Source organism: Emydura macquarii, unplaced genomic scaffold (genome assembly GCF_026122565.2).
Source record: "Emydura macquarii macquarii isolate MOO-44397 ecotype Brisbane River unplaced genomic scaffold, CSIRO-AGI_Emac_v2 contig_1477, whole genome shotgun sequence".
NCBI lineage: Eukaryota > Metazoa > Chordata > Testudines > Chelidae > Emydura > Emydura macquarii.
The window spans coordinates 2,127,160-2,149,291 of NW_027131614.1; the positions used below are offsets into that span (position 1 = coordinate 2,127,160).

Sequence of the window (22,132 nt, forward strand, 5' to 3'; positions counted from 1 at the left end):
AAATCAAACAAAATAATGTGCCACTGCAAATAACTCACCCTACCCAAATAACAGAAATGGGATGACTGCTTATATATTCACTGAAGACCAGCCTGCAGAATAATACAGCTCAAAATACGTCACATGTTAGTATGTACTGTAGATTATATATACATACCAGGATATCCAAGGCGTAAATTAATTGCAGAGCCATGTGGAGAGGAAGATCTTTGGTTGAGACAGTGGCGTGGAACTCAAGTGATGTATTCAGTTCCTGGCCTTGCCACAGACTTCCTGTGTGACATTGGTCAAGTCATCTGGACCCTGATTCAGTAAAACTCTCAAGCATGTACTTAAAGTTGTGTGTGAGTTTAAATGCTTTACTGAATTGGAGCACCCTCTCTTTAATGCCTCTTTGTTTCAGTAATTTAAAAGGTAAGGGCCAGATTCATTCCTGTAGGCACAGGAGGTATAAACAGCACCTCCCTCTGCTATTCCAACCTACTGCATTCTAAAGGGAATTGTTCTAAGGGAGAGCAAGTGGCAGTACTTCCATCTGCCCTTCCTAGGATTTTCTGCCAGGGGCAGGCAGTTTATCCTCCACCAGGACTTTAGGGGAGGCATCTGGGGAAAGGGGTAAGGAACCAGCTGTTATTTATTGGACTAACTTCAGTTGATGAGAGAGACAAGCTTTTGAGCTACACAGAGCTCTTCCTCCAGTCTGGGAAAGGTCTCAGAGTGTCACAGCTAAATAAGAGGTTGAACACATAGTTTAGCATGAAATAATTAGCACATATTCTAAGGGACCATTCAAGGTGAAGTGGCCTGTAAACACTGCTGTTGTCATAGAGAAAAAAGGGAGGTTAGTGGGTTACAGATTGTTGTAATAAGCTATAAATCTAGTGTCTTTACTAAGACCATGATTTTTAGTGTCTGGCAAAGTTAGGAATGTAAGCTCCCAGGCTCATCTTTTGAAAGTGTTGTGCAGGTTTCCTTTGAAGATATAGAGTGCTACAACACTGCATAGTCACAAAGGTTGACAGGTGAAGGGTTAACTCCACAGAAGATAGAAAACTTTTCCACTTTAAGCCAGAGTTGGGGAGCACGGAGTTCAGTACATACTATCAGTACAAATTAGAGAGCCCACAGATTGCAGGAAGAACAGGTGGAAATTAACTACTGGTAATTGAAGTCTAATTATAATCAATTGGAAACTTCCTGTGAGGTGTTCTGAAACACATAAGAAGTGAATGGGAAATCAATGATGGGTGAGACATTGTTTTTGTTTATAGGGTTTGGGGGTGCAATTAGAAATATTTCTTTCTAGGATTGTTTTTAAATTTTAATCAGGGGCTTGAGTCAAACCCTGATGAAGTCAGCAAAATGACTCCCAATGGGTTTATTTCAGGCCCTAATAATATTGACTTGAGCCATGCATAGGATGTATGGATGCTATTTGAAATTTCATTTTGCATCTGCTAATGCATCTTTCTATATTCTACTTCTGGGTTGTCTCGTGGGTACAGTTTTCTCAAGTTGTTAAAGCATATTCAATAAAATATGTATTGTAAAAATAGACTCTTTCCTCATAAGAGCATAAAGCAGCATTTGTACCTTCACACTACAATAATCCAGTACCCTCATTTAAAGTTAGCTTCCTGCAGTCATCTGTATTAATTCTGATTTTCAGTATTTGTTCTATAAACATTTCCTTCAAAGGACATTTTTACTTCTTTTGGGTATAATTGTTCCTTGAGTTTTATTCACTTTATACTCAGTGGAGCAGATTAATCCCCACAGGTACAAGGATCTCATGTCTGGGCAGTGGAATCTTTGAGTGATTGTTTTATTTTTACTCTCCTTCAGGAATAATCATTCTTGAATGCTCATTCACATGTTTTCCTGTCCCCTCTCTCTCTGTTCTTGCAGTTTTTCCATTTCTAAAGTGTCCCTCCGTTAGAGCCTTTAGGACCTTCAATATCTGCTATATATGCCTTCCATTACAGCTTTTACATATTAATCAGCGAGCTAACAGATCCTTTCTTAGTATTCTCAACATCCCCACCCACTATGATTTCTTAGCCATACCCCTTCTCAAAGTAGGACCAACCCCAACTAAATCATCCGAGCCAGAGCTTTCTGAAGCCAGGCCTTAAAAACCTTTAAGGACAAAGATTCCAATATCAATCAGGGAGATCTGTAGTGTAATAGAACATAATAGTTATTAAATAAAACTAATGTCTACATATTGTTCATGGCTACATACTCTGTAATTCACTTCCAAAAACACTCTTTTAGTGCTTCGTATGGGGGAGAAGGAGTAAAATATATTTTGGAATTCTACACATATTTGGCATACTCCATAATTTAATATCCCATTAGTACAAATACACAGAATTGTAAATAATCCCCTCCCTCCAACAGGAGAGTAAAACAATCTACAGCAAATTCTCATATTAGAAGCATAACAATTGTAGTAGAAAGAGAGAGCCTGAGGTATACTATAAAACGCCTAGTGTAAGGCCTGAGGCACAAACAGAGCTAAGTCCTGCTAATACAAAGTAGAGTTAGCAAGAGTCGGGCCAAGTCAGACCCTGCCCTGTTACAAAGCAAATGCCTGCTTGCAGGTTCACTATCCGATACATAAACTTGGCAAGAACAGGGCTGATATTGCAAAATCACAAACATTCCTAAGAAGTACTAGGCACAGGACACTCCCACAAACACATTCCAGAAGCATGGTAACAGAATACCCTGATACCAAGTATGGCATAAACACACTCCCCGAAGATAACAAGGACACATTGACCCCTCCTAAAGAAAAGGTCAGGATGACAGTACGGATAGAGATGTTTTGATCGAACCAGCATGGACAAGGTTAAAGGTGGCAACCAACCATGTCAAAGGGGGCAAGACATAACTTGTTTGTATCAGTGTATAAAAGATGGTTTCTGAGTGTCTTTGTCCAGCCAAGGGGGGAATGGAAAGTCCTGCCATTCACTGAGCTGGTCCATTGTAACAAGCATTCATGTGTTAGTGGTCCTGTAGAGTCTATGGGATACTAGGACCGTGCTTCGTTGACAATAAACCTGGCTGAGTGCTTTTGCTTTGGAAACTGAGTCTGTGGTCTTCTTGAGCAGTTCGATCGAAGCCTGCTGTATGGGCTACCTGGCCAGAGCCAGAGCTAGTGCAGCATGCAGAGAGAACACACACAGCTGACACGTGACAACAACAATAAAGTCAGTTTTGTATTTGTGTACTGAGCCATGTCTGTCACTACTCAGTGTACGGAACTGTCTGGATTGTTTCTTGCTCTCTTAACCACATATACACACCAAGTTGCTACCCTTTCACCACATGTGTATTTATTCTTCAATTATATAGTATAACAAAATGCATTGCAGACTGGCAGGCAGAGGAGACTGCCATGCAACCTTCTTTCCTCAGAACATTCATTGTTCCCTCCCACATCCCAGTCACTGAGCCCAGCAATTGACACCTAACTGTGAGTAAAATCCAAAAAACTGATTAATTGACTTGAATTAAGACTGCACTCTTCCCAGTGCTGCAGCAATCTCAGTGACCAGGGTGTTACTAATAGTGCCCTGCCACACACCTCTCCCCTTATTTCATTCATAGCTTTTCTTGCCTCCAGAAGAGGTCTTCTTTGCTGCCTGTGCCCTACCCCTTTTACGGGGTTGGAGTTTTACTGGGGGCTCCTGTGCCCTTCTACAGACCACCAGTGAGGGTCTCCTGTCTTCTACCCAAAAGGAACATTTAGAGGGTGGAGGTTTCCCCCGCAGCCCCATCTCAGCCCATTGGTCACCCCATGATTCACACTCCATGGATCTTTCCTCCAGTTTACTTTGCTTCTGACTTGTACCTACCCATGTGAATTGTCCCTCTAGAGCCACAATCTCAGGATCTCCCACTTCCCTGGCTTATCTTGCCCCTGGTTCATGACTTGAGGTATATTCAGTCATCAAGGCTCCCTTCTTAGGACCCCTCTCTCTCTGTGCTTTATCCTGTGCCTTGTCCATGGCATGCTCCTTCATTTCCTCTAGATGTCCCAGGTCTAGTGCTCCCTGCTATGCTGCCCCCTTCTCAAATTTTCCTCCTCCCCCACAAGTCCTCCAGTGTGTTGGTTCTCACCAAGCTTGTTACACTAGGCCTAGGGTTATTACAAACTGAGCCTGAAGGACTACTGGAGCTTCTACTTTGTGACCACTTCACACAGACCCTCTGGTTGGGGTCTCACCCTCCACTGTCTCCCCTTTTTACTTAAGGGAAATGGGGTCCAGTCAGTTCCTAGCACTACTGAGTAAGGCAAAAACTTTACTACTCCGACTCTCTGCCATTTAAATTTCCTGTTTACTTCTAAGGGAACAACTGCCACTAGATAAGTGCTCTTCTCCCCATGTACACAATAAATTGTTATAATGACCCCTTTTGTCACTACTGCTGACTAATCAAGGTGCTCCATAGAAGGGAACATACTGCTGTTGAGTCCACAATACCTGTTGTTGTTCTTCGGCCTGCTTTGACAGGAATAGTCCTTTTCCCAGGTCCCCCTTTTATACCTGTCCACCTCTGCAAACCCCCTAATCCATCTAGGTGCAGTCCTTCTTTATGTGCCCTTCTCCCCCGGAGGATTCTTTTTCACTGGTGGGTCGATTCGCTCTCTCGAGGTTCCCTCCCTCTCGGCCGTTGGGCTTATGTTAATCACGCTGAATGAGAAGGGAAACTTATCCACAACTACTAAGGGATCCCTTCATGGTCACAATCTCCTCTAAAGGCTCCTTGTCTGCTTTTGGCTTCTCCTTGTCATAGCTCCACTGTGCTGCCTCTAGAGTGGACAGCCCCGAGCCAACTGTCTTTCTACTATATATAGGCTCTTTTTATTAGGCAGACTCCAACTTTTTCCCGCCCTACTTTTCCCATCTCTCACCCAAAAAGAGCGGGAACGGTTCACAGAGAAGGTGTCCAATATGGAGCCTCGGTTGTCCTTTTTACCATACAAGATGGCAATTGACCTTAATTTTAGCAAACCCGTTAACCTGTGTACATTACCAATGGGGGGATATAGGGGGAGGGAAGGATTATTAATAATAACCAAGGCAGGGAATTGGATTGTAAACACAAGCCCTAGCCAGCACCGCCCCCCTCACACTGATGGTAAACCATTGAGCGGGTGGTCAGGGAACCCTTGTTAGTCTTTGCGTCTCATTTCTGGGATTTGATGAATGAGGTTCCTCCACATTCTTTCCCTCCTCTCTGGTGGAAGGGGGTTGGAGAGCTTTCCTTGGAAAGTCCACTTTCACCTATTTCTCGGTCAATTTTACATCAGCTTCTCATGAGTCTGGTTGATGCCTCTGGACCCAGAACCTTATAGTCTCAGGGAGGCTCTGAGTAAACTGTTCAAGAATAATTGAGTCCATTAGGTCCTCAATGTCCTGTCTATCTGGCCTCACCCACCAAGTGGTCCAATCTGTCAATTTATGTGGAGAAGCCCGGGGACATATCCCACTGTTCCAAAAATTGCTGGTTGTACTTCGCCGCCAACAGGGCCCACCCTGCTCAGAACAGTGGCCTTCAGAGTATCATAGTACTTGGCTTGGTGCTCACTCAGGGCCATATAGGCTGCCTGATCCTCACCAGACAGATAAAGGGCTAGCCGAAGTGCCCATGCACCCTTGTTCCGTCCAGCACTAGTGACCACCCTCTCAATGGTTAGTAAAAAGGCACTGGGGTCATCTCTCAGGGCTATCTTACATAGTCCCAGGCCTACCGTCTGATTTCCAGTTCCCTCATTCGACGTCACCAGCCTCTGCAGGAGCTGTTGCTGTAACTGGGCCAGCTCCATGATGGATTCTTGATCCCTTCTTAGCCCACTTAACAGGGAAGACAAATAAAACTGACATCACTTATCAGCATAATGCAAGTGTATGCAGAGGCTAGTCATTATAAAATGGAAACTTTTTTTAATAATCAGACACAATTCTGCCTTGAGAAGCACAAGATTGAATTCTGCTGCTACAATATTTTGTTCTCCCCACTGGTTTTTTTGAATGGGCAATTCTATGGAGTGTCCCCAAATACAAGGGTGCTATTCAAATACATATTTGTTAACATTGTTGTAGCAGTTGGAGAGAGAAGAGATATATATCCAATCCATCTGCCTGCCTGTTCAGGATTATCCCCAAGAGTTTATTTTATGGTTTAGCTTTACATTACATTGTGGTTTGTATTTCAGCTTCAATAAAAGGCTGTTGTATTTCAAGCTGGAGATTCTGTTAAACGCCTACAGTGTCTTACTTAAAAAAGAACATCAGCGCTAAAGAAGTGAACAGAGAGGGACATTCAATGCAATTAAATGGTGGATAATTCAAAACTGATACAAGGAAGGACTTTTCAACACAACGTGAATAAACTGGAACTTGCTATGACAGGAAGTCAGTGATGTCAAGAACCTAACAAGATGTAAAAAGGAATTGGATATTCATATGGCTAGCAAGAATATCCATAATATTCATAATTAATGGCAAGAAATATTTTGTAAGGGTTATTAAGCCTCATGCTTCAGGGCTAAAACCAATCTCTATTAGAGATCAGGATGAAACAATGTGGGAGACAGATTCTCCCACATGTGCCTACTGCAGGGTTCTTGCACTTTCCTTTAAAGTATCTAGTGCTGGCTACTGTCAAAAGGGTTCTGGATTTGATGGATTTGTATCTGATTCGGTCTGGCAATTCCTAGGTCCCTATGATTTTTTATAATATACAATTTCCTCGAGGAGTGAAGCTTATTTATGATATAATTCAGTGTTTTTCACTTGCTGAAAACAAACAGATCCCAAATAACAAGTTTTGTCAATATGTGACCCAGCCAGAAACATCTTCAAAAACTGCTTAGAGGAGAGGTTCATTAAGCTTGATTCTCTTTTCACTTACACCAGTCTGGTTTCAATGGAATTATTCCAAATTCACACTAGTGTAAGTGAAAGGAGAATCAAACCCTTCATTTTCCCTATTTCCAGCTGACCAAGGCCACTAGGGACAATGATGCTAAAAGCTGTTTTAACTACAAGAGCTGGCTTTATCAAAGGCATTCTACAGTCCAATTATTTATTTCACACATAAGCAGTTCTAATCCCTTTTACAAGAATAATTGTAATTGCAATGCTTTTCTTGGCTGCTTCCGGAGCAGCATTTTCCAAGGAAGAAAGGCTGTTTAGATGTTCAGCAAACATTAAAACTGAAACAGATTCTGAGACTGGTTTGATGAACAGAATGAATCCACATGAAAATGAAAGAAGGAAAATAATCTTTACTTTTAGGGAGTTGATTATTTTTTTTTCATTTCACGAAAAGGCCCAATCTCATTTACAACCATGCTAGCTCGTCATTTTCAATTTCCTGGTTGTAAATGAGCTCAGAATTTAACATAGTAGAACGATAAAAAAAAAAAAACAAAAAACCAAAAAACCCCAAAATCCTTTTTTCAGGTAAGTGGAAATGTAACAGGAGAAAGAAGAGGTACAGCATGTTCAGCCCTCTCCAGGAATTCTACAGGCTAAAGGCAATTGTATCTGGAACATTTATTAGGCAAGCTAGGAGAGCAAAGAGAACAAAGTACTGTGCTTTACATTCACACACATACACATAAGTTTTCCTTTATTGAACTCAGGCTGCAAGAAAACTTTAAAGTTAAAAGTTAATAAAGTTGCAGCTTTCCCCCTTAAAAGCCATCCTCTGGCTGTTTCATTCTTCTGTGTCCTCATCAAAATTCTGCATCAAGTTTCTAACTCTCCTTTTCTAGGAAAAACATTAATAATTTATAATATCCAGACTCATATCTATAATGTTAAAAAAGGACAGGAGCTAAGACACACCCCTGTTTCACCCTGTTGTTGATGTCAAAGGCATTTGATTCCATGTTTTCATACACTACAGTTGCCCCCATACATTGATGTAATGAACAAATTATACTCAACAATTTGGGGAGGACAACCGAATTTCTTCAGAACAATAAAAAAGCCCTGTCTGTGACCGCATCGAAGGCCTTTGTCAGATTGATGAAGGTTATGTACAATGGCATTAATTTTTCTCTACACTTCTCTGGCAGCTGCTTGACTGAAAATATCATATCAGTGGTGGAGCGTCATGAGCAAAACCGCATTGACTTTCAGGATAGATTCTTCCCCCTAGAGATTGCAGCCTTGGGAGCATAATGCAAGTGACAACTTTTCCAATGATGTTCAACAGGGAGATACCTCTATAGTTGTCACAGTCACTTCTATCCCCCTTGTTTATGTATAATTGTACAGTCCGAGCATCTTTGAAATCTTGTGGTACTGCTTCCTCTTTCCAAGACCGTAGTATAAGTTCATGGAGCTTTCAGAATAATTCATCATTAGCACATTTATAAATTTCAGCAGGCAAGCAGTTATTGTCACATACCTTGTTCCCAGGAATCAATTCAATGGCTTTCTGCAAATCTTCTAATGTAGGCTTATTGTCCAAATCCGTCATAACTTTGAACTGTGGTAATCTTTCGAGCTTCTTGTGTTTGATTTCAGTCTCACTGAAGTAGAGAATTCCATAGTGTTCAATCCAACGCTCGAGTTGTTTTTGTTTATCATTAATTATATTTCCGTTGATATCTTTCAGTGGAGCTGTTTTCTTCTTGACAGGACCAATTGCTTGTTTGATGTTTTCGGACATTCCACGGCTATCACCTGCATCAGTTGCTTTCTGAATATCATCGCAGAGTTTCAGCCAAAAATCTTGGACACACCTCCTCGTCTCCTTTTGCAGTTCACTTTTTTTTTTTTTTAACATTTACTTTTCATTCCTGCTTTTTCATGCATTTAAAGACAGCAATGATGGCATTTATCCTGGAACCAGATTAGATGGAGGCTTGTACAACATTACAAGGTTTAAAGCGAAAACCAGGGTGAAAGCTGGTTCTTAGAAATTTCCTGTTTGCGGATGATGCAGGCTTGGTGGCCCACAGTGAATCTTCCCTGCAAAATCTCTTGGGTAGGTATTCTGTGTCATGCAAATGCTTCAGGTTGGTAATTAGTTTCAAGAAGACCGTGATCATGTACCAAGAGGTGGAAGAACCAAAGCCTGACATTAATCTGGAGGGTAAATCTTTTGGTATTGTTGACAGCTTTTGCTACTTGGGTTCTATGATCAGCTGGAATCTTGACCATCAGATTGAACTGACTAACAGAATTGGTAAAGCAGCTAAGAATTTTGGGCTATTAGAGATACGTGCATGGAATAACAGCAAACTATCAACTAAAGTGAAGATGTGAATCTATGAGACTTATGTGCTGTCATCCCTGCTTTATGGTTCAGAAATGTGGACTAAAATGGTAGGTACATCAGGAGACAGAACAGCTTCCCCATGAGATGCCTGATCAAGATCCTGAAAATAAAGTGGGAAGACAAAATACCAAACACAAAAGGTGCTAGAGCACTCAAGACTGACACTTAGAAATCACTATCAAGGAGAGGAGGTTGCTATGGTTCGATGTCATGGGGTAAGCCCCCTCTGTCCTCCCAAGTGGGGAGGTTTGGAGGGCGAAGGGGGAGTAGGGCATCCCTGCAGGCACAGTCTACCAGACTGGTTCCTTCCCGAATGTATATCTCAAGGGTCCAAGTCAGGGTGACCACCCTTTGGGCTGGGCAGCACTACCTAATGGTCAAAGTCAATAGTCACCCTTGGGTCAGGGCTGTAAGGCCAAGCAGCCAGAGTCAACACTTGTTCTTGAGTCAGGACTGTGCGGCCTAGCGGCCAGTGCCAATAGCTGCCCTCGGATAAGGGCTGTATGGCCTAGCGACCAGAGTCAATATCATTGCCCAGGAGTGTAAGATAGTATGCAGTCTGTAACCTTGGCACTCAGGCAGGGCGGGGCAAGTAAGCAGTTTATAGTGACGGCAGGGTTTTGTGCACCTCTGTAGTCTGAGGCTCAGGTAGTGGGTGGCTGTCATCCCAAGTGGGGTAGCAAGAGGGGTAGAGAGTCGTGGGCCCACCTGACTCCATCATGTCTCAGTCCAGAAGTCTGTCCATGATGGAGGTGGTCACCACCCTGGCTAGCGGGGATCCCACTGCAACATGTTGACCTGTGTTGGGCAGGAGATAACACTTGCACTGTCCTCCTGGGCCATTTCCTACCATGCCTCTAGATGCCATCGTCCAGGTCTCATCCAGGCCGTCAGGTTCCCTGGTGTCAGTAAATCCCTGGACGTCTGACTCTGGGCAGTCGGCTGTGGGCAGCTGGTCTCCATCTGGGTCTCCAGGGCCTCTGGTTCACTCAGCTGGGGGCTGAAGTAGCTCCCTGCTTGGAGCCTCCACCAAGTATCCTTCCTCCTCAGTGGTCAACCTGGAATGAACTGGGCTGCTCCCTTTTATACTGGAGCAGCACTTGGAGCATGCCCAGAACACCCTAGGGGGCGGGAAGTGTATAATAGTGTCTTTTCCATCTTGAGCAGCTTCAGGTTACAACTGTGTTTGAGAGATTGTATAGCAGGATACACACGAGCATAGCAATTGGTGATATGAGACTAGAGCACAAGTATTTTAATTTTAAATAATCAGTTATCTTCAAAAAATTAAAAACAGTGGGTGAGATTTTGGAGGCCCATTGAAACAGCCTCTAGCTGATTTCACACATCAGCACTTAGAAAGATTCATCTTCCTATTCACTTTATATGATGTTTTTTCTGACTAATGTGGCCTTTTCAACATTCTGAAAAAGGAGATTGGAAGTTCATATTTTATTGCTTCATCCTGGATTCCCATGTTTGAAAAGATTGATCTCATAAGGCAAACAGTCAGTACTCTATTGCACTATAGAATGGCCTTTTCCTTTGCTAAAATTCTGATTAAATGAGTTCTGACCTATATTATTTTTTACATCAGTGCCCTTTCACTGAAAAATGGAAATAGCCATAATTAACCTCAATGAGGCATGACTTAAAATAGGAATAAGATTTTTATAGAATACTGAGTTTAATATTCTTTTAAATATTTAAAATTCTGGTGGCTGCTGCAGTGTGTTGTATACCCAAGGTCTCAGAGTGGAGATTAGATTTAGAAATATGGTTTTTTTTCATGGAGAAAATTGAGGCATATGGGAAAGTATTTTACCCAATAGCTTAAAGATTTATCTTTATGAACCAAATGTTTCAAGCACCTTCGGTTAACTTTTCTTGCACTGTTAGTCTAAAGATACATTCACTATGGGCTGAGCTCATTAAACCACCAGATCTGGCCACCTACAAGTTATGAAGAGTTTGGAAACCAAAGCTGAACTTTGCAAATGCTTCTAATCTTTATCATATAAAAAATCCCACACCTGAACATTGCCAAACTGGATCTGGGGTATTACAAGCCAGCTCTGAATTTTCTGGCTTGGGCCCCATCTCTGGTATTTATGGCTGGCTGGTGAAAGCACCATCTGGAGACAATCAAATTCAGATAATAATGATTTTTTTCTCTCTCTTGTGTTGTTGAAGAATAAGCAGTTGATTTACTGCAGTCAATTTGGCAGCTGGTTCTTGTCAATATATTTTAGAGGAGCTGACTGCTGGGAATGAGTGTATCAAATCAATTCCTGACGCATACTGACTGTGCCATTGATCTGCTGGGTGACCTTTGGCAAGTCATTTCACTTCCCTATGCCTCACTTTCCCCATCTGTACAATAGGCATAATAATTCTGACCTCCTTTGTAAAGTGGTTTGAGATCTATAGAGAAAAAGTTCTATGTACGAATGAGGGTTTATTATAACATGGAAAAGTACAGAAAAGATGGAACTACTCAAGAGTGCTTGTAAAAGACTGACTTTGTCAGTTTTCAGTCTATTGGAAAGGAATTCCTAAAATGAGCCTGGGGACAAATGAACAGGGAACAATGTGAGATTTGGGCATATACCAAAAAGTGACGTATATTGACCTATAAAGAGCCTGGGGGGAAACCAAGGTCAGGGGGAGGGGCAACTGTCCCCCCATAGCAAGTGATGCCCCTGATGTCTAAGCTTGGAATGCGATATAGTGGCAAAGAGAGCCTATGAGAACATTTGTGGATGTATGTGAATCCACATACTACACCTGAGAAGAGGCAATATCTTCACCGGATAAAAATGCTTCCTGCTCATTATTTGAAATCCTAAATACAAAGAAAATCTAGACAATGCAAAAGACAAAAGTCATTCCTTGTACTTAGCAAAAAGGAAATGAAAATATCTTAAGTGTTTCTGGTTGAAATTTGTGGAAGGGGAGGGCTATGCATTTTTGTTTGTTCGGCGTGTACTTTTTTTCCTCTATAAAACAATGGACTAGAATGTTATGTTTTAGTCCATGTCTGGAGAAGTTGATAAGACACAGTTTTGCAAATCTAAACATAAATTCATGTGGGCAAACTTTGGCCTTTGGTAATGGAGTATCCACACGCCGGGCCACAGCAGGAGCCACAGAGGATGGGTTAGGAAAGATTAATCTTTGAACAAAAACAAAATAATAGTACTCCGACCCCAAGTTTGCAGGTATCAAGGAGAAGTCAGCCCCCCAAGTCAGGTACTGATCAGTTTCATTCTTCCCTTGAGTCCATTCTGAGACCTCTCTAAGGGAAAGGGGCAGTCCAGACAGTCTCTCCCTTTCAGCAGGCTTGCAAACAGTGTGCAAAAAGTACACATTCATGTGATGCATGCTGGTTGCATAATTTTGCTCAGGAATGCCATGACTTGTGAATAGTGCTTTTAAGCTTATTAGTCATAGATGCATTTATAGCAATGTGTGTGGTGTCTCTCTACCTCTGATAAACAGCTGGTCAGTGCAACCAAGTCCTGGTTAATTGCACACAGAGTCTATAGAACCCCTACAGATTCTTATTGTGAAATCTCATGTGAAGTTACCAGCTCCTTGCCTTTTTCCAGAACCTTTTGAGGTATGAGAATGATCCTACTAGCTGCTGAACTTGTTTACTCAGGTTGGACAGAAGCAGAATGTCAGAGGCTCTTTTCTTAAAAAATTTAAAGCCCATTTAACTGCCTTTTGGTTTTCTATAGCACTCTTCACCATAGTATCCAATTACATATGACTGGTGTGCACACGTGACAGCCTTTCCTAATGCTGGGCATATGGAATGATTAATTTTCCCTTTTGACATTTTCTATAGGAAAAATTTTCTCTGTGGTTCCAGTATTCAAGAATGCTGTTGGGGTGGTGCATTTTAGCCCCAGCCAACCTGCCAGCACAAACCCCCTTTAATAGCCACTCATGGCCATTGTTGTTAAAGGTAACCTTCTTGTTAAGGCCTGCTCATTTGCTACACCTGGTTATATGACTGCAGTAACAAGAACTGTGTGGGTCAACTCGCCTATACATGGTGCCTGTGATAAAGCAATCTCAGTTACAGGATAAGATCACCTGACTGAGCCTCTGACAGCAATGGCCATCCAGCCAAGGGCTTGGAAACTACATACAAAAGGAGGCATGCATGTGTCATGCTATATGTATGGTTGTGATCATTCTTGGGGTACCCAGGGCGGTGAGTCACTTTATTACCCTCTCTGCTTTTAACGAGAAGGAGACTTGCTTGAGCTTAACTGGGTGTCAGTTCCCTGACACCACCAGCTTGTTAGCTACCTAAAAAATCTCCTCTGAGCTCTGCCAGCCCTTACTTTGTCTTGCAGGTTAACAACAGGTGTACCCCAATCCGCAAGCCCGTTTGAAACGTTTCCCTGTAGTGTCCAGACCCTTATCTACTGAACACTCACAGAAATACAAAGTGTGCTGTCCCCAAGGGAACAGCATATACACTAGCTATGCTTCAGGTCAGGATCAGCTCCTAGTTGAATACCACTCCACTGAGATTTATTGTGGAAACAATAATTTTACTACCAAAGATTAAAGAGTCAGTAAGTAAATATAATGGAAGCAAAAGGGTTACATATAAAACAAAATCATAGCACACTTTCTAGAGACTAATCTTAATTTAACTGGCTAACCTCCTTTCTAAAGAAGTCTTATCTCACCCAGAGTCATTTGGAGCATCTTCCACCACAACAGACAGATTCTGTTTTCATGAATATAAAAGAACTTCTATTTACTTCCTACATGTAGGATAAAGCCCGGGGAGGTGGTCATCTTACCTTCTCTTAATCTCCCCCAAAGATCATTGTCTGTATGCAGAGTCAGGTTAACCCCACATGGCTTATTCCCTGGTCTGTTGCCTCCCTTTTCATTTCAAATCCATTACTTCATATGTAAATAGGACTTCCATTGTGTTGGCTTACAGTGCTTCCTTACATGTTGACAGAGAGACAGGTGAATAAATATATTTTGGTTTGCAGAACCTGTTTGTCAATTCTTCCTTGATACAGACTTTAGGAACATGTTTTTAATGTACACACATAACCTTCTTCATAATATCTGTAGATACCTTTCACAAAATTAATGACCAGTGTGACTCTGGCTTTTATTTAAGACTTCACATGGCATTCTTTGGTGAACCAGAACATACGTACCGGAATCAGGATATTCTTGTAACCTCCTCGTCAGTTGGCATTGAGGGGTTCACAAGTAACAAAACCCTAATTGTACCTTTCTAACATATTTGTCATATGTCTAGGTTCTTCTGGTTATATTTCAATGGGTTGACACAGAGATGAAATATTATTGGCAGCCAATTAGGAATCTCTTAACCTAATTGAGAGTCACCTCTAACTATTACTGTTGCAGTTGTCTCTCCAGTTTCTAATTATCCACAGTGAGCTGTATCATCCTTAGAGTTTGTGCTGCCATGGCAACATTGTGGGAGTGGGAGAGAAGTTTGGATGTCAAACGGTATTCCATTCTCTGGTTATTTAGACACATCACTTGATGATGAACCATTGCAAAATGATGATGAACCATAGACAAAGAGTTTTCATTCTTGCCTGTGAGCTCCTCCTGGCTCTCCCTGTTTGAACGGAACAGTTTATCTGACTCCAAGCTTACTCTGATACATATCTTGTGGCTTTCATCTCTCAAACTTGCTGCAAGAGAAAAGCCTATCTCTGGTCTTCCTTCCTTACTAATCTCTTATGAATTAACTTTCATTAAATAAAAAAGTTGTATTAACAAACATGTTTTTTAGAATGTGAAAACATGCAAAAACATTTCCACAGCTTTCCCCATCCGCTGTTATAAATAAAAAGCAACATTCATCATATATTCATCAAATACTGCTCGAACATGCAGGAATGAAATCAGGAAGGCCAAAGCACAATTAGAGCTGCAGCTAGCAAGGGACGTGAAGGGGAACAAGAAGGGTTTCTACAGGGTTACCAACAAGAGGAAGATTAGGGAAAGAGTGGGCCCCTTACAGAATGGGGGAGGCAACCTAGTGACAGAGGATGTGGAGAAAGCTGAGGTACTAAATGCCTTTTTTCCCTCTGTCTTCACAGATAAGGTCAGCTCCCAGACTGCTGCACTGGGCGGCACAGAATGGGGAGGAGGTGAACATCCCGCAGTGCTAAAGGAACAGGTCCAAGACTATTTAGAAAGATTGGACATACACAAGTCAATGGGGCCGGATGCAATGCACCCGAGGGTGCTGAGGGAGTTGGCTGATGTGATTTCAGAACCATTGGCTATTATCTTTGAAAGCTCGTGGCAATTGGGGGAGGTCCCTGATGACTGGAAAAAAGCAAATATAGTGCCCATCTTCAAGAAAGGGAGGAAAGAGGATCCAGGGAACTACAGACCGGTCAGCCTCACCTCAATCCCTGGAAAAATCATGGAGCAGGTCCTCAAGGTATCCATTTTAAGGCACTTGGAAGAGAGGAAGGTGATCAGGAACAGTCAACACGGATTCACCAAGGGAAAGTCATGCCTGACCAACCTGATTGCTTTCTATGATGAGGTGACTGGCTCTGTGGATGTGGGGAAAGCGGTGGACGTGATATACCTTGACTTTAGCAAAGCTTTCGATACGGTCTCTCACAGTATTCTTATCAGCAAGTTAAGGAAGTATGGGTTGGATGAATGAACTATAAAATGGATAGAGAACTGGCTAAAGCATAGGGCTCAACGAGTAGTGATCAATGGCTCCATGTCTAGCTGGCAGCTGGTCACAAGCGGAGTGCCCCAGGGGTCGGTCCTGGGGCCGGTTTTGTTCAACATCTTCATCAATGATCTGGAGGATGGGGTAGATTGCACCCTCAGCAAGTTTGCAGATGATGCTAAGCTAGGGGGAGTGGTAGATACCCTGGAAGGTAGGGATAGGATACAGAAGGACCTAAACAAACTGGAGGATTGGGCCAAAAGAAATTTCATGAGGTTCAACAAGGACAAGTGCAGAGTCCTGCACCTAGGACGGAAGAATCCCATGCACAGCTACAGACTGGGGACCGATGAGCTAGGCATCAGTTCTGCAGAAAAGGACCTGGGGGTGACAGTGGATAAGAAGCTGGATTTGAGTCAGCAGTGTGCCCTGGTTGCCAAGAAGGCTAATAGCATATTGGGCTGCATTAGTAGGAGCATTGCCAGCAGATCGCGGGAAGTGATCTTTCCCCTCTATTCGGCATTGGTGAGGCCGCATTTGGAGTATTGTGTCCAGTTTTGGGCCCCCCACTACAACAAGGATGTGGAGAAGTTAGAGAGAGTCCAGCAGAGGGCAACAAAAATGATTAGGGGGCTGGAGCACAAGACTTATGAGGAGAGGCTGAAGGAACTAGGCTTGTTCAGTCTACAGAAGAGAAGAATGAGGGGGGATTTGATAGCAGCCTTTAACTACCTGAAAGGGGGTTCCAGGGAGGATGGAGATAGGCTGTTCTCAGTGGTGGCACATGACAGAACAAGGAGCAACGGTCTCAAATTGCAGGGGGGGAGGTCTAGGTTGGACATTAGGAAAATGTTTTTCACTAGGAAGGTGGTGAAGCACTGGAATGGGTTACCTAGGGAGGTGGTGGAATCTCTGTCTTTAGAGGTTTTTAAGCTGCAGCTTGACAAAACCCTCGCTGGGATTATTTAGCTGAGGTTAGTCCTGCTCTGAGCGGGGGGTTGGACTAGATGACCTCCTGAGGTCCCTTCCAACTCTATGATTCTATATTACATCCCATCTGATCGCTATCTACAGCTCTCTATTTAGAGAAAAAAGGGATTATTGTTGTTCTAAAGTTTTGGAAACCAACCAGCCAATCTAAATACAGACACAGACATTACTAATTTCTAGGTATTCAAATAAATAACCTTTCGACAAATAATTAAATGTTAGCATATTTTGAGCAGTTGATTTGCTGAACAGAAGGAAAAATGCATGTGACTGTAGCAAAGCATAAGGCATCAACAGCTTTTTAAAAAATGCCTCAGCAATCAAACATAATCCATTGCCACAATTTCATTTGAATTAGCAATTTAATTAGAAATTATACAATGACCTCTATTATTGTGTTCCACAAGATCCATTTAATTCCCAGTTGTAGAATTTATCTCGCTCCCTGCTCAAATACCAATTAAACATTTAACCTTGTTAACATTTAATCAATAAGATATATATGATACTTCAAAATTGTTATTCAGTGCCTGAGCTGTAGCACTGTGTTGCTCCTATGTACTGTGATGTTCCTTTTTGTTTATGAGGACTCTAAGGTTGAGTTCAGCTGCTCTCATTATAACATGACAATTCAACAATACTAACTGGACTCTTGTATGCTCAACTGTGCAGCTTGCTTGATAGTAGCTAAGGGAGAATAATTTTAATAAATTAAAATAATTACACAAATGTGGTGATTTTTCAGATAAAATATTCATAGTTTTTCCTTCACTATTCCTTAAGCTCTACTTGGTAGGTATTTATTCTTCCCTGGGAGTGAGTATGTCACGTCTTCTGCCTCAGGCTATGTCTAGACTGATGGTGGCAAATTTGCTGCCGTCAGATTGATTTATCCGGATCGATTGAGCGGAAGTGGAGACCCACTCAATCGACCTGGAAATCGATACTATTAATCCACCTCCGTCAGGTAGAGTAATGCTGCGTTGATGGGGACACATTTCCCCTTGGCGCAGCAAACTGAAGACACCGCAGTAAGTAGGAGTTAGGAAGTCGACGGTCCTATATTTGGAAACTGTGATACTATAAATGTGTAATCATTTTACTTCGAATCAATTATAAGTCTGCCTCAGAAAATGTTAGATTAGTGTTTTTAATAGGAATCATAGAAATGTAGGTGTGGAAGGGACCTCAAGAGATCATCTATTTCAGTGGCCTGCACAGAGGCAGGACCAAGTACACCTAGACCATCCCTGACAGACATTTATCCAATCTGCTCTCAAAAACTGCTAATGATGGAGATTTCTTGGAAGGCTATTCCAGGGCTTAGCTATCCTTTATACTTAGAAAGATTTTCCTAAAATCTAACCTAAATTTCCCTTGCTGCAGACTAAGCCCATTGCTTCTTGCCCTACCTTCAATGGACATGGAGAACAATTAATCACTGTCCTCTTTATAACCGCCCTAAATATATTTGAAGGCTATTATCAGGTCCCACCCCCGTCTTCTTCTCCCAAGATTAAACATGCCCAGCTTTTTTAACCTTTCCTCAGAAGTCAGATTTTGTAAACCATTTATCATTTTTGTTGCTGTCTTCTGGATTCTTTCCAATTTGTCCACATCTTTCTTAAAGTGTGGCTGTATGAACCGGACACAGAACTCCAGCTGAATTGTCACCAGTGCCAAGTAGAATGGGCAATCACCTCTTATGTCTTACATACAACTCTCCTGTTAGTGCACCGCAGAATGATATTGGCCTTTTTCACAATTGCATTTCACAGGTGGTTTATACTCTATATACAATCCACTATAAGCCCCCAGATCCTTTTCAGCAGTACTACCACCTAGTCAGTTATTGCTTATTTTGTAGTTGTGCATTTGATTTTTTCCTTCCTGAGTGCAATACTTTGCACCTGTCTTTATTGAATTTCATCTTGTTGATTTCGGACCAATTCTCCGATTTGTCAAAGTCATTTTGAATTCTAATCCTGTCCTCCAAAGTGCTTGCAACCACACCCACCTTGGTGTCATCCACAAATTTTATAAGCACATGCTCCACTCCATTATCCAAGTCACTAACAAAAATATTGAATAGTACCAGACCCAGCAAAGATCTCTGAGGCACTCCACTAGATATGTCTTTCCTGTTTGACAGCTGTTCATTTTGTAGCTATCCTTTTATCAGAGCACATTTTATGAGCTGTGCCTTCTTTAACTGCTTGTGACATCTTCCAATACTAATATTTATCATATTATCCTAGTGCTCCGTCCATCACCATGGTGCCAAAGTGCACTGCTGCTCACATATTTATTGTAAGTTTAGTTTCCCCCTCTACAAAGGTACCTATCTACTTCTGGATCTGCTTGCCTTTAAGGTCTGATCCTGCCAACAATTTTACTGCAATGTAAAACAATAACAGTTCTCTCTTTTTCTCCTGTAGATAGAGGCAGCTTGTTCTCTTTGATGTGATGTTTCACAAATTCTAGTCTGACCTTCTGTATAACACAGGCCACAGAATTTCTCCAAAATAAATCATAGAGTATATCTTTTAGAAAAACATCCAACTTGATTGAAAAATTGTCAGTGATGGAGAATCCACCATGATGCAAGGCAAATTGTTCTAAATGTTAATTACTCTGACTGTTAAAAATGTACACCTTATTTCTAGGCTGAATTTGTCTAGCTTCAGCCATTGCATCATGTTATACCTTTCCTCTGCTAGACTGAAGAGCCCATTATTAAATATTTGTTCCCTGTGTAATTACTTATAGACTAATCAAGTCACCTCTCAACCTTCTCTTTGTTAAGCTAAATAGACTGAGCTCCTTGAATCTATTACTCTAAGATGTCTTCCAATCCTTTAATTATCTCATGGCTCTTCTCTGAACCTTCTTCAATTTATCCACATGTTTCCTGAATTGTGGGCACCAAAACTGGACACAGTATTCCAATAGCAGTTGCACTAGTGCCAGATATAGTAGGTAAAATAACCTCTCTACTCCTACTCGCGATTCACCTGTTTATGCATCCCTGGATCACATTAGCTTTTTTGGCCACAGCATCACACTGGGAGCTCATGTTCAGCTGATTATCCAACACGATCTCCAAATCTTTTTCAGTGTAGCCCACAGAGCTACATTAAAGTACTTTATGTAGCAGCAATGCAAGAAAACCACAGGTCTACATTCTGTAAGATATTTAGCTTCAGCAGTTAACGTAAGGCTTTGAGGCCTTTAAGCCTTAGCATAAGTGAGTTACTCAACAGTGACCCTGAGTTATTGGGGAACTGGGAATATTACATTAGGGGGATTTTTGTAAAAAATGATACCAGGTAACTGCAGGAATATGAACTGATACCATTTTTTGGATATTTTAGGATATGAACATCCACAGATGCATAACCACAGACTTGCCTTGGCAATGAACTGATGTATATGATAATGAATTGAGATCATTAATATACTAACCTATAGGATAAGGATACCCCAACATTATTAGGGTAAGGAAATTAGTTATGGACAAAGGAGGCTGGGCATTTATATGAATGGTCATGGTAGTCATAAAGTCCTATAATAAGCCAAACCATCATGTAAACCTGAAGATTTTGACCATTGTACTCATTTAGCATGCCAAAGGAAGGGTAGGACCCTTGTGGAACACCCCTGTCTCCCACCACTAGGTTTCCATAAGAAGGCATGCATACATGTAAGGAATGATGTTGGACACGATCCTAATAGTACATTATAGCTATATTGTCTTTTGGGATAGCTTATTTGTGTTTTTACTAATTATTCTAATAAAAATATTTAAAGCTTTGGTTTGCTCTCAGTATGAATGTCGTTGGTTTGCACGCCAGGGTTCCCAGTCAGATATTGAACTTAATTCTGTTTTATCTGATTCTGGGATTAGAACCTTTTAAAACCCTCAGAAATGTTAATCCGTGACTAATTGGAAATTCTTACAATCAATGATCAATAACCATTGAATAAATCAGGCAACATTAGAGTCACTGTAGTCTGGCTGCATGTTTGTGTGGCCTTTTAGAATCAGGATTTTCATTTTAATTCTGCTTTGTCTTACTGCTTTTCTCAGCACAGGCTCAATAGTCTCATCACCATTTGTACTGTATAGTGAAAAGTAAATCCAGGCACACACACAGGAGTTGGTTCTAAAATTAACATCCTTACAATTGCTATAGCCATAAACTTCCACTTTTCCCACAGAAAAAACAGTCTTGAGGAGGTCAGGTTTACTTTTATGCTTCAGTCTTTTAAATCAGAATGGCTTCTTTGCAAGACAACACAAACGTGCATGACCTGCATTTAACTTCAAAGTTTTAAGAACGTAATTTCCAATATATACATATCTCCTTGCATATTATCCACACATACATTTGACAATGATTATGATAACCAGTGTGACACAGGCTTTCATTAGAAAACTTACATGACATTCTTTGGTGAACTAGAATGTACGTACCAGACCCAGGAGTTCCCTGTAAACTTAATGCACCCTGGTGTCCTCTGCTAGTTGGCATCAAGAGGACCTTGGGTCACATTCCTGAAAACATTTGGTTTTCTTTACATTACGAGGACAGGATGTCAATGAGCTTTGTGTTAGCAGCAGAAAAGTACTGCCAGATCATTTTGTAAATGGTAGGTAATGAAGTCTAATCATGACAAGACCCTGGTGACTGGCAGGATTTACATACAATACTGTAATATTTTTCCATGAACATATAGATTGCAAAAGCATCATATAGATTCAGCTTTAATCCTATTTGGTGTGCAATGCCTCTAGCAAGGCAAGATAAGGCCTCTTGGCATCATTGTGTAATACAGTTGGCATTAGTTGTCCACTTCAGTGATTTAAATTAGATGTCCCTTTTTTTTGGTTGGGGAGGGGGACCTGGAGGGGAAGAAATCAGCCACACAGCCACAACTCTGCTGTTTTCTGGCCTAGATCTCCGTGTTGCTGAAGCTTGATCTGCTCTTTCATATTAAACAGTTACCTGTGCCAAGTAGAATTTGTGAGTCCTTCCAAAAATATATTTTCCTGCCCTGAAAGGGCCCCTAGGCTTCTGACTGTAGGGAGGGGGATGGGGG

General features: G+C 41.6%; 1 protein-coding gene across 1 annotated transcript in view; it reads right to left on the reverse strand.

Annotated features, from left to right (window-relative positions):
* The window catches only part of LRRCC1 (leucine rich repeat and coiled-coil centrosomal protein 1), a 65,948-nt gene extending 65,676 nt beyond the window's left edge, over nt 1-272 (reverse strand). The window contains exon 1 of the mRNA XM_067553535.1: nt 158-272. The gene's annotated coding sequence lies outside the window, so the exon portion shown is untranslated. The remainder of the gene's footprint in view (nt 1-157) is intronic.
* Nucleotides 273-22,132: the final 21,860 nt, after the last annotated feature.